Raw genomic sequence first — 15,999 nt, 5'->3', positions numbered from 1 at the left:
TGAAGAAATTTGCAGATCTTGAAATAATTTTTACGTACCTCCTGTAGATTGAGCAAGAAGACCCATTGGTGGTTTTGGCTTTCTTTGGGATGGCATATCTACCTCTATATCTTTATCAACCCAGTCTGCTGGTCTGTAGACATCCAGATCTTTAGGTGCCCCATCACACAGAGCACCCTTAATACTCATATTACCTACTTTAATATTAACAATGTTACGGCTTGCATTAAATGCTTCCTCATGACAATTAAATGATAACCAAGAATATCAATTATCATCTTGAAGTTTCATTCTAATTTCTTTTATTAATCCGTAACACTCAAATATTTTATGTAGCACATCATAATTAGCTTCTAATGGGATTTGGGTAACGTGCAGGACATTCAGTTTTTCTGTGTTGCCCAAATTACCCTTTTTTCGAATGTTTAAAGAATAGTCCTTTTTAGTTCCTACATCGTCAACAGAATTTTCGTTAAATGAATTGCCAGAGGTCGTCAACAGTGCCGGGGGCGAGTCAGCGTATCCAGGGGAGGTGGGGTCGTTGTCACAAGAATCCATTAGAATAAAGAAAAGAGAAGAGTGATATTTTGAATAGTTTGATTTACCTGCTTTAGAACATTAAGGCATCACATGTTGGGAAGGAAATTTGCACTCTCCACTACCGGCACAGTGAAAGTATACTTCCCAGATGGTCCACTCCATACCCTACCAGAAGGATAGCATCAAAACAGATATAGAGGCACAGGTGTAAGCTGAACCCGCCTGTTAGGACTTAGACCAAGAAACTATGGAATCATCCTCCCCATATCTGTAATGACGGGCTTCCGGCCAAAAGCCGAGAGTCCTACCCCAAGCATTGGATCCCCCTGGATTCTGAAGACCCAACGCTTGAGAATAGTTCTGCCTAAAAGGTCCAAACCATCTTCGGGATGGCTGAGATCATCCAATACTCTCACATATAGCTTTAAGCACAAACACCTCACAACCGTGACACCTTTCCCATTCATCAAAGCAGGCAGCAATACCGGCTGTAGAAACATCCGCCCAAGCGGCAATAACAGATGCAGAAACATCCATGCCATAAAAAAAAATAATAAACATACATATTTATGTAAATATATACACATACATATGTGAAATTTTACTCATAGGGTTGGGACAGCAACATGAAAGAAAGTTTATAATATTAGGAGAAGGTTGAAGCAATATAAAGAGGAAGAAAAAGATAAGAAAGAGAGAAATTTAGATTCGAACTGGGGGAGCAATTTCCCCAAGTTCGAGAGCACTCTTGCCCGTGACCAAGTTTCAGCACAGGAATAGAATGCCGTGCTGAAGCTTAATGACTTCATCAAGGTATTCTCTCATTAAGAGGGTCAGGTTTGGTGGGCGGCATGTTAAAAATGGTAGGGTGAAGCGGTGAGTGAAAAAAAGCAGTGTGCACCAGTCACTCCGGGGTCACCAATGGGCCAAGTTGGTGATCGTTGCAGAGAGGCGAGGAAAATGCAAGTAAAATTTATATTACAGATAACGAGCTTATATGTGATCAGATGCGAGCAAGAATGTCACAAAAATTTAAACAATGTGAAACACGCGATGGCAAGTTTAAACAGGTTATTCTATTATCAGAGCGAGTGATAAAAAAAAGCAAAAGTATTAGAGTCATGAGCGTGAATAAAACACATTCAGTACACATGCCAAATCAAACACCACTGATGCACTTAACCCATCAAGACAGTTAATGGAATGGTGTAGAGAAGGTCAGATAATTCTGCATGTCGTCTTCATATATATAGAAAAGGCATATGGCAGAGTGACAAGGCAAAAGATTTGGAGATGTCTCAGGGCAAAGCTGGTACTGGAAAACTACATTAGACTGATACAAGATTTGTTTAGGAATGTAGAAGCGACAGTGAGAAGTTCTGTGTGAGAGAGAGAAAGTCTAGAAAAGGAGGTTGATTTACATCAGGGATCTGCACATAGCCCATTCTTTTTTTTTAATATAAAGGGAGAACGTGAGGTAGGAGGCACCATGGTCGATGTATGCAGATGATGTGGTGCTAAGTGCTGAGACAAAGGAGGAGTTGGAGCAGAAAACTGAGGCATGGAGGAAGACTTTGGAGGATAGAAGAATGAAAAAAATGGAGAAGAAAAAATGTAATACTTGGAACTTGGCACACAGCTAAATGATTGGGAAGGCATGGTACTGGATGGAGAAAACATCAAGAGAGTGCATAAATTCTTATTTGGGATCTTTGGTAGATAAACCTGGAAGTGGGGTAGGAGAGATCAAGTGCAAGATATAATCTGGATAGAAAAATTGGAGAGATTTGTCGGGTGTATTGTGTGACAGGAAAGTCCCAGCAAAATTGAGATGGTACTGACATGTGATGAGGCGGGAGAAAGAGTATGTTGGCTGCAGTGATGGAGATGGAGGTTCATGGGAGGAGACGGAAGAGAAGACCAAAGATGAGCTGGAAAGACTGCATAAGAAAATGAATAGAAACATGGTATATGAAGGATCAAGCTGGAGAAGACTTACCAAAAACCAGAACCCCATAAAACTGGGCTAATAATGCTGTAAGGATATATATATATATATATATATATATATATATATATATATATATATATATATATATATATATATATATATATATATATATATATATATATATATATGTGTGTGTATATTTAAATGCTAAAGAATTTGTGGCATTAAGTATTTCAAGACAACAATTCTAGTTTTCTGCATTTTTTCTTTACTTCATGAACAGAATTCATTCGATCCTTGCCAAGAGTTATTTCAGCCAATGACTAAAGACTTTCGTTAGTGCATATTTACAAAGAAATCATTATCCTTATATAATGGCAGTACATTTATAGAAAAGAAATCTAACTACATCAAATGCCTCAAAAGAAAATATGAAAATTTGAAGATATTCCCATAAAAATTCATAGAATACTACTGAAGATATCTGGATACTTAACACAGCTTCAAAACTCAATTTAAAGCTCAGGAGACCTTGTGCTGGAAACAACCCATATTCTCAGACTAACAACATCATTCCTCAACAAAATTCTGAGCCCTAATACCATTATTGCAGTGAGGTTGAAGTCTTCTCCTGAGCGTTATCATCACGTAACAAATGTAGTATCTGTTGAGAGATTATCTTTTCGAACATCTGAATTTGTAAGCTACATTGGTCAGACTACTTGGGTACCATGGAGGCATGACTTTTTTTTTATCACAAGGGTAGTTGTCCAGTTTGGCTTGTATATTCTTAATAATATTTTTTCAAATGTTACCTTTGGTTTTGGTCAACATCTGAAGATTCTTTTAGGGGCATCTACTTCTTGTCTGCAGGCTGTTCCATAGTCAATACTGTGATTGAGAACTATGTCGTTTTTTGTCACCATATGAATTCTTTGCCTAAGAGCAGAATTCCTCTATTTTCTTCCTTAACATTTCCTCTATGATGTTACTTGGATACCCATTGTTCGTTAACATCTGTTACATACGTCCCAATTCTCCATGAACAGCTTTCCAACTACTGCATTGGGAGAAGGCCCTCTTGATATAAGAACCAATAACGTAACTCTTAAATGATTCTGGCCACTCCCAATGTGTTGGGGCCAGGACTTCATTGGTAGATTTCTTGAAGACTGATGTGGCATATTGGGTTTCATGTTTCTCAACCATGACATCAAGGAAAGGAAAAGTAATGTTCTGATTAGCTTTGATTTGGAAGTTTAGGATTTAATTAGCTTTTATGGCAATAGCAAGCTCCTCTGGTTCATCAGTTCTTCTAATTGTGATGAAGATATCTTTGGTTCATCACTTCTAATTGGGATGAAGATATCTTTGGTTCATCAGTTCTAATATCTTTTATAGATCTTAGGCTTTTTGTGACTCCGGAACGATCAGACTTCCATAGCAGCCATTAATGTGCAAGATGGGTGTTAAGTGCTAACGGAGAAGCGAGGTGAATTGAAGTAAAATTTATTCAACAATAAAAAACTTACATTCAAGTAGTTGCAAGCAAAAATGTCATGAATATTCAAACAATCTAAACCATGCAATTGCAAACTTAAACAGGTTGTTCTATTATCAGGGCGGAGAGAAAGAGATGAAAAAAGCAATAGCATTATATTATATGAGCGCGTATGAAACACGTGCGGTACATGAACGACCTGCCCCATGAACCGACAGGTGTTTGATTTCATCCCTGGCCTCTCATATCCCTCGTACTGATCTACTGCACAGCTACTGAAGACGAAGTTCATTTGGCATGGCATTACTACCGATGCTAAGGATTGCGTCCATGCATTTTCTTCATGTCAAGCTTCAAAAGTACACCAACACACAGATTCAGGAGTGGAAACCTTTTCTAAACCTCTGTGTCATTTTGTCCACATTTACGCTGACGTAGTAGGTCCCTTACCCACATCACAAGGACACTGTTACCTGTTTACCGTCACTGACTGCTCCATTTGTTGGACTAAAGCCATTCTCATGCAAACCGCAATGTCCACCTCATGTACATCTACTTTACTCTCAGGGCGGATAGCGAGATTTGGTATCCCTGAGCATATTACTTCTGACAAGGGTACCACTTTCACCTCTCAATTGTGGACATCATTAGCAAACCTCCTCGGCATCAACCTACATCAGACAGCTGCCTACAACCCTGCAGCCAATGGAAAGGTTGAATGTTTTCATCGCACCCTCAAAGCAGTTTTTATGTCCTGCTGCAAAGACTCAAACTGGTTTACTACATTTCCCTGGGTCCTACTGGGATTAAGGACCACTCCTATGAACGCTCTGGATGTCTCAGCAGCTGAAATAGTGTATGGTGGCCCGTTGGTCATCCCTGCTGAATTTTTTTCCATCTGTAACCTCCCCTGACAATCTCAAGTGCCTCCATTACATTGTAGGAAAATTTACTCTATGCTATCAGAGTTACAAGCCCCAGCGAAGCAACGCACACCAAACGATTTACAGGCCGCAATGCACGTCTTCCTGCTCAATGACACTAGTAACCGGCCGCTGACGTCTCCTTATATGGGCCGTTACCTTGTGATCCGTCACACTCCGAAGGCTTTCATAATTATCACACATCTAAAACGTGCATATCTCCTGCAAGGTGATCTGCCTACAATTCGCCTCTCTACAGCAGGCCTCCCTATTTCACATGTATGTCTCTTTTAGGGGTGGCCATGTACCACACGTGTTTCGAACACGCTCATACAAAGTAATGCTCTTGGCTTTTTCTTCTCTCTCGCACTGATAATAAAATAACCAAGTTAAGCCCTCCATCAAATGTTTCAGATTGTTTGATTTTTTTGTAACATTCTTGCTTGCAACTGCTTGTATATAAACTCGTTATCTGTTGAATAAATTTTACTTGCATTCACCTCGCCTTTTCGCTTGCACCTAACAACCACCTCGCTCATAGGCAAAGATTTGCCAGCGCTTATATAATGAAGTTTACAAAAAAAGCCATTTGTTTCGCTTAACCTGTATAATGCTTAAGTCCCCCCCCCCCCCCGTTAGCTTTATTTTGTATTAAACTGTTCAGTAGGTGGTGAAGTATGTCCTATAGTCAATTCTTTTTAGTGAGGCAGATTTGCACCGACTCGCAGGGGTGCCCTTTTATCTCGAAAAGGTTTCCTGACCGCTGATTGGTTGGACAAGATAATTCTAACCAATCAGATAGCAGGAAACTTTTTCCAAGCTAAAAGGGCACCGCTGCGAGTCAGTGCAAATGTGCCTCATTAAAAAAAATTGAGTATAGTTATAGTTATTAAAATAGGGAAATTGCCACTGTAGTAAACGTCGTCTAGAACGTTCCACTCAAACTTGTCAACAATATTGACAGAATATAACAATTATAGAGCTAAATCTATTGAGTTTAATATTCAAAGGTTATGATCATTCTTGATTTGCTCACACTTGGAACCAATTGTATCCATAGCATCACAATTAGTATCCCAGAGGGGACTGTGAGCATTGAAGCCCTCATTATTATTATTATTATTATTATTATTATCAGCTACAGCCCTAGTTGGAAAAGCAAGATCCTATAAGCCCAAGGGCTCCAATAGGGAAAATAGCCCAGTGAGGAAAGGAAATAAGGAAATAAATAAATGATGAGAACAAATTAACAAGAAATCATTCTAAAAACAGTAACAGCGTCAAAACAGATATGTCCTACATAAACTATTAGCAACGTCAAAAACAAATATGTCATATATAAACTATAAAAAGACTCATGTCAGCCTGGTCAACATAAAAACATTTGCTCCAACTTTGAACTTTAGAAGTTCTACTGATTCAACTACCCGATTAGGAAGATTATTCCACAACTTGGTCACAGCTGGAATAAAACTTCTAGAATACTGTGTAGTATTAAGCCTCATGATGGAGAAGGCCTGGCTATTAGAATTAATTGCCTGCCTAGTATTATCAACAAGAGAGAGATGTTCTTGCATATTTGGGAAAGTTCAAACTTGCAGAAATTTTTCTTTATGTTAAACAGACTGATATAAGTCTATTTTTATAGTTTATATATGAAAGATGGGTCTTTATGTGTTTACTGTTATTCAAATATCTAATGTTAACTGTTCATTACTTGTCTTGTAGTTTATTTCTTCATTTCATTTAATCACTGGGCTATTTTCCCTGTTGGAGCCCTTGATCTTGTGGCATCTTGCTTTTCCAACTAGAGTTGCAGTTTAGCTGCTGCTGCTGCTGCTGCTAATAATAATAATAATAATAATAATAATAATAATAATAATAATAATAATAATAATAATAATAATGATGATGATGATGATGATTCTAATAATAACAAACGATACTGAGCAGGTGGAAGGAAACCTCAGGTTAATAAAGACTGGAGAATCATATCTATTTCCAACACCAATAAACAACATGTGTGTGTTCATAATCCTATTCCATGATAATAGAAAGTAAAACAATATAGACCAAGCTGTAACTAAATATTGTAAACAAGTAAAATTTAAAATGGGAAAAGGCATATTCAGGCAAATTTTAAAGGGAAACTAGAAATGTCTTGCTCAAGTTGTGGCTTTTTAGGTTTTATAAAAATAAACTCGGCTATTCTTATTTCATTTTCATTATCAATTGAATTTTTTATTTTTTATTTGTTTTTTGTCCTTGAAATCACCCACCTTCAGACTCATCAGTTGAGTCAAACAGTCAATAACTTTATCGATATTTTCTGATTTTCCGATGTTAAGGCTAAAGATTAATCGATAAATTGCAAAGAAATTCGAAACGATCCTCAAAATGATAAGAAAAAATCACTGAATGTTTTTGATTATGCAAATTAGAATCATTTTAAATATTGGCAACTCTCAACAGAGGATGGATCAGCTTGCCTAGTTTAGTGCTGATTTTCTGTGACTGCAAATATTAAAGTTTACTCTTCGTCCATCACATAGCGCTTATACACACACACACACACACACACACACACACACAGAAAGTTATTTTCGTTTATTGATATCACCAAGGTTATATCACTTTCCCTTTCTTGTTTCATGCTTATTGCATGTCAGCCGTTGTCATGTTTACGTTCGCGCACACGCACACACATACTGTATATAGATAATACACACACACACACATATTTATATATACATATATATATACATATATATATATATATATATATATATATATATATATATATATAGTGGTTTATAGTGTCATTGATTCCTCAAGCTTATTTTTTCATTTTCACTTTCATTTGATCTTATCAAACATTTAACTATATTTTTTTTCCTCAGTGCTATACATTTCAGAGCAAGACTAAGAAAATTAAATGTTATAAAAACACGCACAATACGTAAACTCTGATTTTGGTGAAAATATGGAATGGCTTAACCAATTTTTAGCTATTTTTCCATAGTATATATACACGGTGTATGAAAATAGAAGTTATTCAATTGAGAAAATACAACAGAATCTCGTTTTATTCATAAAAAAAGTAATACTTTAAAGATGGAATGTATCAAATGTGGAGAAAATGGGAAAATAACAAAAGAAAGAAGCGGTAATTTCAAATACGTATTCTCCGACATCCGCCGCATAGCGCCATTTTGATTAATGTTGTGGTACCCCCGCCCGGTGTGAAGTTAGCTCGATTAAAATCGCAGATTTTTCCGTGTTTTGCCCACAACGGTAACTCCAATTTCATAAACGGTTAGTACTTTTTATGATGTTTAGCATTATGAACATTATTAGAACGCTAAGCTGTAAGCTTGCAATTTATGAAGAGATGGGAATTTCCCAAAAAAGTAGTTACTTCTCACATGTTTAACCACCTCTTGTCTCTAGCGTATGATGAATCTAGCCACTGTCACCCTTTCCAATGGCTTGGTGGGACATATAGAACTATGATGTGCTATCCATGGTTGTATTTCATATATATAATATTTGTATGATTTTACTTTCTTGTTATCTTGAGGAATTGACTAGTTATGTGTATATATGGCTGAAGCAAGGCAGCCTGCAGATCCACGTGCCATGCTATAATACAAGGACCCTGATAAACTAGAAGCCTCATGTTATCCTCTTTTTCTCTTGTTTTGTTAAAGTTTTTATAGTTTATATAGGAAATATCTATTTTAATGATGTTACTGTTCTTAAAATATCCTGCTTTTCCAACTAGGATTGTAGCTTAGCAAGTAATAATAATTATAATAATAATTATGCTACTGTAGAAAGAAAATAGGACTGTCCATTTAACCCGCAGAGTGAATTGATTAATTAAGCATTTACAATGTTTGGTTTTACAGCTAGCATGGCACGTGAATCTGCAGGCTGCCATGCTTCAGCCATATTTACACACAAGTCAATTCCTCTGATACAAATATATAAAAAATGAATCATATGAATTGTGTTTCGCGTGTCCCGGATGTGTAGCCTAAGTAACTGCTTCCGTGTGTGAAATACAACCATGGATAGCACATCATAGTTGAGGCCAGGGGAATTATGGGATATACTGTAAGGGGCCCCCGGTGCATGCAAAGTAATGTTGGGAGTTTGTTGGTTTGCCTGTCATTGGCAGTAGTTACAATCTGAGTCAGGGATTTGAGAGCAGCTCAAGCCTGATAATATCTAGTAATATATGCAACAGCAGCATTATTGTGAGCTAGGGATCAGGGTTTGGGAGAGCCTGAAGGTCTATCTGCTGAGCTATCAGCAGCCATTTCCTGGCCGTCCTTGCTCCTAGCCTGAGTTGAGAAGGGCTTGGACGCTGATCATACATATGTATTCAGGGCCAGTCTCTATAAAATTGTCCCTTTCCCCTGTTGCTCATGAGCGACTTTTCAATATTTAAATGTGTTACGCCTAACCTGGTACTTATGGATCTGGCTACTAGGATGGAATATTTGTTGGTTTGTAATGAGAACCATATCTACAATAATTTTCATTAAAAGAAAACAGAGCCCACCGACTCATACAACACAATAGTAACCAATTCCCGCCAATGTCCGTTGGCAGCACATGGTTACAATATATCTTATATCCCCACAAAGATTATACACGTAACGAATAAAGGGGAAGACTATATATGTTAGCAAAAAAAAAAAGAAATTATGGGTAATTTGAATAACAAACAATGCTTAAGGAATAGAGAAAAACACAGGTAGACAGGTTGAGAAAAATAAAACTTCAATCTTGACAAATTAATTACTTGAAACGTATATTACAGTTTTACTTAATCACACAAGATAACATTTCTATTAACAAGAACACATCATGTGCAGTCTTCGAGTCATTTGGGTTTACCGACATCTCTTCTAGGATTACTGGCAAGTCTAGGTTCCTCGTGGAAACGTGACTGAATCTGAGGGTGTATTAAGGCCCACAGGGATGCCGGATTGGGGTACCAGTGTGCTTGATGGTGGAGCGATGACTCTCAAGTGCCCGTACGTCTGTTGCTCTTTAAGAGCCTACCACTCCTGTTGAGTATAACTGTGTTATGTCACTAGGGTCTGATTCCAGAGATTACACCCATCCTGTCCCACTATTTGGTAGCTTAGTCTTGTATATGCACCCGAGTCCCTGGTTCAAGAGTGTGTGTCTTCTGGTGGTGTCATGGGCAAGTAAAACCTGCAATTTTGCCAAGAGGTGTTTTCTGGCTGTAGGAACCCCATCATGTAGTAGACCGCCAGTAACAAGCTGAGACAGAGATTTACTGACCTCCCTGAGAGGCATGTTGAGATACTGAAAAATTGTTAGGGTCATTTTGTCTGACTCGAGAGCACTGCCTTTTGATGAGTTCTATCAGAGGAATATCTTTGGTGATTCGACAACTTCTGCCATGCTGTTGGACAGGAGGTACTGGGCTGATGACAAGCATTTTTCCCAAAGAAGGCCTCCATCTCCTCACTAGCTAAATCCGTACCTCCATCAGTCAATATTTGTTCTAGTGACACCCAACGTAAAAAGTATGACTGAAGGTGGAGACTTATTTTCCTAGATGTGGCACCGTTAGGGAAATGTGCTATCTAATACTACCCAGTTAGTCTCTCTTTGTATGATATGTAAAAATTGCCTTCCCCCGGAACATATCTGTGACAACCTTCTAAAAGAGGTATTATGCTGAGGTGTGAGTTCCATTACTTCAGGGGGTAATGAAGGGACATGTTCCTCCATATACGTTTTTTTCTATGGGGGTCTTGAGCAAGTCCTTAAGAGGCTCCATGATGGCGCCCTTGCGAAGAAGGGGCTAACTAGTCCTCACATTGGGCTCAGTGATGCGGCAGATCTCCATCTATAGCCAGCCAACATATGGACTGTCTACCCCTTCTAAGTATTGAGTTGAAGCTCTGGTGTCATGCGTGTAGTCTGGCAGACAACTGACGATGTAAACCTTCGAGATGACCATACATATGCATCCTTGATCCACCAAGGAAATTACTTTGTCCTGGTTTACTGTTAAACGATCACAAATAAAGAAGGGTTGAAGGCAAACTATTATTTGTGACTTCTGCAGGGGCCAATCACCCATTCTGACCATGGCTAGCAGTAGTTGATACACATGGTCATTAGAAGCGATAGCCCTGATAGACTCTTCATTCATTATGACGGCTTCCCGTTCCAAAGCGTCAATGGCTGCGCAAGCTATCCCCACTCGAATGTCATCATCCAAGACCACGTCAGAAGTCTCAAGGGATGATCTCCTACTCGGGTATCCTAAGAGAAAATCCACAGCAGAGTTCCTCTTTCAAAGCAGGTATTTCACGTGGAACATGAATTGAAGTATCTTCTCCTTAAGATTAAACAACCTCGGGTTGGTGACGTCCATAAGGACCCTATCACCACAAAGCTTAACAAGTGCATGGTGGGCTGTTATGGTTGTGAGGTTGGGGCCCCAAAGCATGAACAAATGACTGCAAGGACCTCTCCTTCTCCAACATTAGTGGGGGTGAGGTGACGACTACCACACAGAGCAAGACAATAACTGACCTTACAACAGAAGGGACTGTCAGCTGACTGACAATTACAATACTGTTGAAGGACGACAAAGCCAATGCACTCCTTACTCCAGTCCGTCATAACTGACGTAGGCCATGTCTTGTCATAATAATACGACAGGCCGTCTTTGGCCAGTTGCCAGATGATTTCCTGTGCTTGATGAATCTTCTGTGCAGCTAAATATCCCAATATACATTTTTTTTATTTCTGTGGGCATATTTAGGAGGTCCTTGAGAGGCTCCGTAATCAGCACCATTGCGAAGAAGGGGCTAACTGGTTCTTGAATTCGTACCATGACCTAATATCAGTAATGGAGGACTTTTCTGGCATATCAAAGTTTTCAATGGTATCTAAACATTCATATATGGGCTTGTGCGCCTCTATCCCAGAATTGGAATTTCTGCTGAAGCACAAATCGAAAAAAAATCATAAACATGTTAAAAAGCCCCTTCGATGCTGTGATTACTTACTTTACTTCGATGGCTGCTTTTCCGGTCCCATACAGCAGGGGAACACCACTCTCTACAGGACCTCCACTATCGATTTACCTTGTTCGTTCAGAGTATTTAACGTTTCATATCACATATTCATTTAGTGTTAAATCGTCTCTGTCAAAGGACTCATGAAATAAGTCTTCAGTTTCCTCTTAAAAGCCTTAATGTCTTTAATCACTCGAATGTTTCGTGGGAGCTTATTATATAGTCTCAGGGCCGCATATTTAAAGGCTCTGGAGCCAACAATAGTCATGTATCTAGGTTCCAATAGTTTGAAGCCATCCATAACTATTCTCGTGTCAACACGATTTGTTGGCTGCGCAATATGTAGAAACTCTCTTAAGCATTTTGGACGTCCGGTTCTAATAACTTGGGAGGTTATTGTACATATTTTAAATTCAATTCTCACTTTAAACGGCAGCCAGTGTAAATCGATTAGTATAGGGGTGATCCTTTCTCTAGGTGGGACACCTTTTGTCAGTCTTGCTCCTCTGTTTATTATGTTTTGTAATTTCTTAAGTTGCACTTTTGGTAAATTGTAATAGATAGAGTTGCAGTAATCAATCCTGGTAATAACACAGTTTATCACAAGTTTCTTTACAGAATTTTCGTCCAGGTACTTTTTTATAAATGCAATATTTCTTAGATGATAACCAGCAGTTTTTATAACATTATTTATTTGGGCATTTAGAGACAGGTTACAGTCAAGAAATACACCTAGATCTCGAACTTTACTAGATATCGGCACCGAGTCAATTTTTATGTTCATTTGAATATCACTTAAGTTTCTTACGCTGTTTCTCTTGCCCACCACCATGAATTCAGTTTTTTTCTCATTTAATTTTAGTTGTTTAAATGTCATCCATTTTCTAACACTATCAAGGATTCGGTTTAGAGTTTCAGTAGTATCCTGTATATCATTTATGGAGAAGTAAAATTGTGTCATCTCCAAATAGTTTAAACTTCACCCCATGCCTCTGTAGCATTTTCGATAGACCCATAGTATAGATGCAGAATAGGATTGGGCCAAGTACAATTTGTACACAGTAATTTCTACCCACTAAGTAGTCTTTTAGGTATTCGAAGCCTTGATCTTCAACTCCGATGGACCGTAGATCATTTAATAGCAGTTCATGCACCACTGTATCAAAAGCAGCACTGAGATCGAGCAGTATTAAGATACCACATTTATTTTCATCCATCATTTTTAGCATATCATTTACAACAGAGCAGATGGCTGTCTCTGTAGAGTATAGATTTCTGTAAGCTGATTGGTTGTCATGCAAAGCTTTTATTACTTCTAATTGGCTGACTAGTAGTTCAAGAATTACATATTCAAGCACTTTTGAGACAAAGAATTCATTTAAATTGGTCTATATGAGGATAATAGGGAGGCAGATATAATTTTGTTCCAGGTGTTGAGGCGCCAGTGATGGGAGATGAGAATGAGAGAGAGATTACAATAGAGGAAGTGAGGAGAGCACTAGATGAAACGAGAGTAGGAAAAGCATCTGGTATGGATGGTGTGAAAGCTGAGATGTTAAAGGAAGGGGGTGTGACTGTACTTGAATGGTTGGTGAGATTGTTTAATATGTGTTTTGTGTTGTCAATGGTACCAGTAGATTGGGTTTGTGCATGTATTGTACCACTATATAAGGGTAAGGGAGATGTGCATGAGTGTTGTAATTCAAGAGGTATTAGTTTGTTGAGTGTAGTTGGAAAAGTGTATGGTAGAGTAATGATTAATAGGATTAAGGATAAAACAGAGAATGCAATCTTGGAAGTACAGGGTGGTTTTAGAAGAGGTAGGGGTTGTATGAATCAGATTTCTACAGTTAGGCAAATATGCGAGAAATATTTAGCAAAAGGTAAGGAGGTGTATGTTGCGTTTATGGATCTGGAGAAAGCATATGATAGAGTTGATAGGGAAGCAATGTGGAATGTGATGAGGTTATATGGAGTTGGTGGAAGGTTGTTGCAAGCAGTGAAAAGTTTCTACAAAGGTAGTAAAGCATGTGTTAGAATAGGAAATGAAGTGAGTGATTGGTTTCCGGTGAGAGTGGGGCTGAGACAGGGATGTGTGATGTCGCCGTGGTTGTTTAACTTGTATGTTGATGGAGTGGTGAGAGAGGTGAATGCTCGAGTGCTTGGACGAGGATTAAAACTGGTAGGCGAGAATGACCATGAATGGGAGGTAAATCAGTTGTTGTTTGCGGATGATACTGTACTGGTAGCAGACACAGAAGAGAAGCTTGACCGACTAGTGACAGAATTTGGAAGGGTGTGTGAGAGAAGGAAGTTGAGAGTTAATGTGGGTAAGAGTAAGGTTATGAGATGTACGAGAAGGGAAGGTGGTGCAAGGTTGAATGTCATGTTAAATGGAGAGTTACTTGAGGAGGTGAATCAGTTTAAGTACTTGGGGTCTGTTGTTGCAGCAAATGGTGGAGTGGAAGCAGATGTACGTCAGAGAGTGAATGAAGGTTGCAAAGTGTTGGTGGCAGTTAAGGGAGAAGTAAAAAATAGAGGGTTGGGCATGAATGTAAAGAGAGTTCTGTATGAGAAAGTGATTGTACCAACTGTGATCTATGGATCGGATTTTGTGGGGAATGAAAGTGATGGAGAGACAGAAATTGAATGTGTTTGAGATGAAGTGTCTAAGGAGTATGGCTGGTGTATCTCGAGTAGATAGGGTTAGGAACGAAGTGGTGAGGGAGAGAACGGGTGTAAGAAACGAGTTAGCGGCTAGAGTGGATATGAATGTGTTGAGGTGGTTTGGCCATGTTGAGAGAATGGAAAATGGCTGTCTGCTAAAGAAGGTGATGAATGCAAGAGTTGATGGGAGAAGTACAAGAGGAAGGCCAAGGTTTGGGTGGATGGATGGTGTGAAGAAAGCTCTGGGTGATAGAAGGATAGATGTGAGAGAGGCAAGAGAGCGTGCTAGAAACAGGAATGAATGGCGAGCGATTGTGACGCAGTTCCGGTAGGCCCTGCTGCTTCCTCCGGTGCCTTAGATGACCGCGGAGGTAGCAGCAGTGGGGGATTCAGTATTATGAAGCTTCATCTGTGGTGGATAATGTGGGAGGTTGGGCTGTGGCACCCTAGCAGTACCAGCTGAACTCGGTTGAGTCCCTGGTTAGGCTGAAGGAACGTAGAGAGTAGAGGTCCCCTTTTTGTTTTGTTTCATTGTTGATGTCGGCTACCCCCCAAAATTGGGGGAGGGGCCTTTGGTATATGTATGTATATGAGCTTAATTCCTGGTAGTCCAATGCATTTTTCAGAACTGGTGTGACTATAACCATTTTCTCAGATTTAGGAAACTTACATGCATCAATGCTTGCATTTGCTATTCTCATTATTATTTCGGCTAGACTAGAAAAGTCTCTCGCTCCAATTACTTCAGATATTGGCATAGGATTGATCGCACCGTTTGTTTTCTTTTCTCTCTTAATAATACTGGTGATGTCATCTCGTGTTATGTTGTTAAATCTTATCAATTTTGTCTGAGTGCCTGGTGTATCATTAATCTAATGCTGAGTATTTACAAATGACCTGGTTATATTTTCAATTTTGTTTTTAAAGAATACTAGAAAATTATTTGCTAGTTCTTGGTCTCTGTATCCATCAGGTACCTTCTTTTCTTTTACATTTCCCATTATGCCATTCAGGAGACGATATAACTTATTTATGTCTGTTGCTGCTTCAAGGATCTTTCTCTTATAGTATTCACTTTTTTTCCTTCTTAGTAGGTAGTTATATTGACACGCAGCAGTTTTGTATTCTACCCAAATACTTTCAGTTTTTAACCTATTCCACTTTCTTTCCTTACGTCTTTTTTCCCTCTTTTTTACCAAAGTCTCTCCATCAAACCAAGGAGATTGGTCTTTTACGGTTATAGTCTTTTCCATCGGTGGGCACATGGTATCATATTCACTTTTACTCACTATTATAAGTGGTCATAAGACAGTTAGCACACTTACCTCCTAACAGATG

The 15,999-nt window shown here is 38.8% G+C and overlaps 1 protein-coding gene across 9 annotated transcripts in view; it reads left to right on the top strand.

The window, feature by feature from the left end:
• Positions 1 to 15,999, top strand: part of LOC137622377 (uncharacterized) — a 54,996-nt gene that overhangs the window by 18,515 nt on the left and 20,482 nt on the right. For 3 of the 9 annotated variants that reach the window (XM_068352982.1, XM_068352978.1, XM_068352977.1), the window contains exon 1: positions 8,132 to 8,230. The exons of the other annotated variants lie outside the window; for them this stretch is intronic. The gene's annotated coding sequence lies outside the window, so the exon portion shown is untranslated. Of the gene's footprint in view, positions 1 to 8,131; positions 8,231 to 15,999 lie in introns of those variants that run through there. 9 annotated transcript variants of the gene reach the window in all.

The sequence above is a fragment of the Palaemon carinicauda genome, chromosome 29 (assembly GCF_036898095.1).
Source record: "Palaemon carinicauda isolate YSFRI2023 chromosome 29, ASM3689809v2, whole genome shotgun sequence".
NCBI lineage: Eukaryota > Metazoa > Arthropoda > Malacostraca > Decapoda > Palaemonidae > Palaemon > Palaemon carinicauda.
The sequence above is the reverse complement of the archived record's forward strand: the minus strand, read 5'-3'. Positions and strand labels throughout refer to the sequence as shown.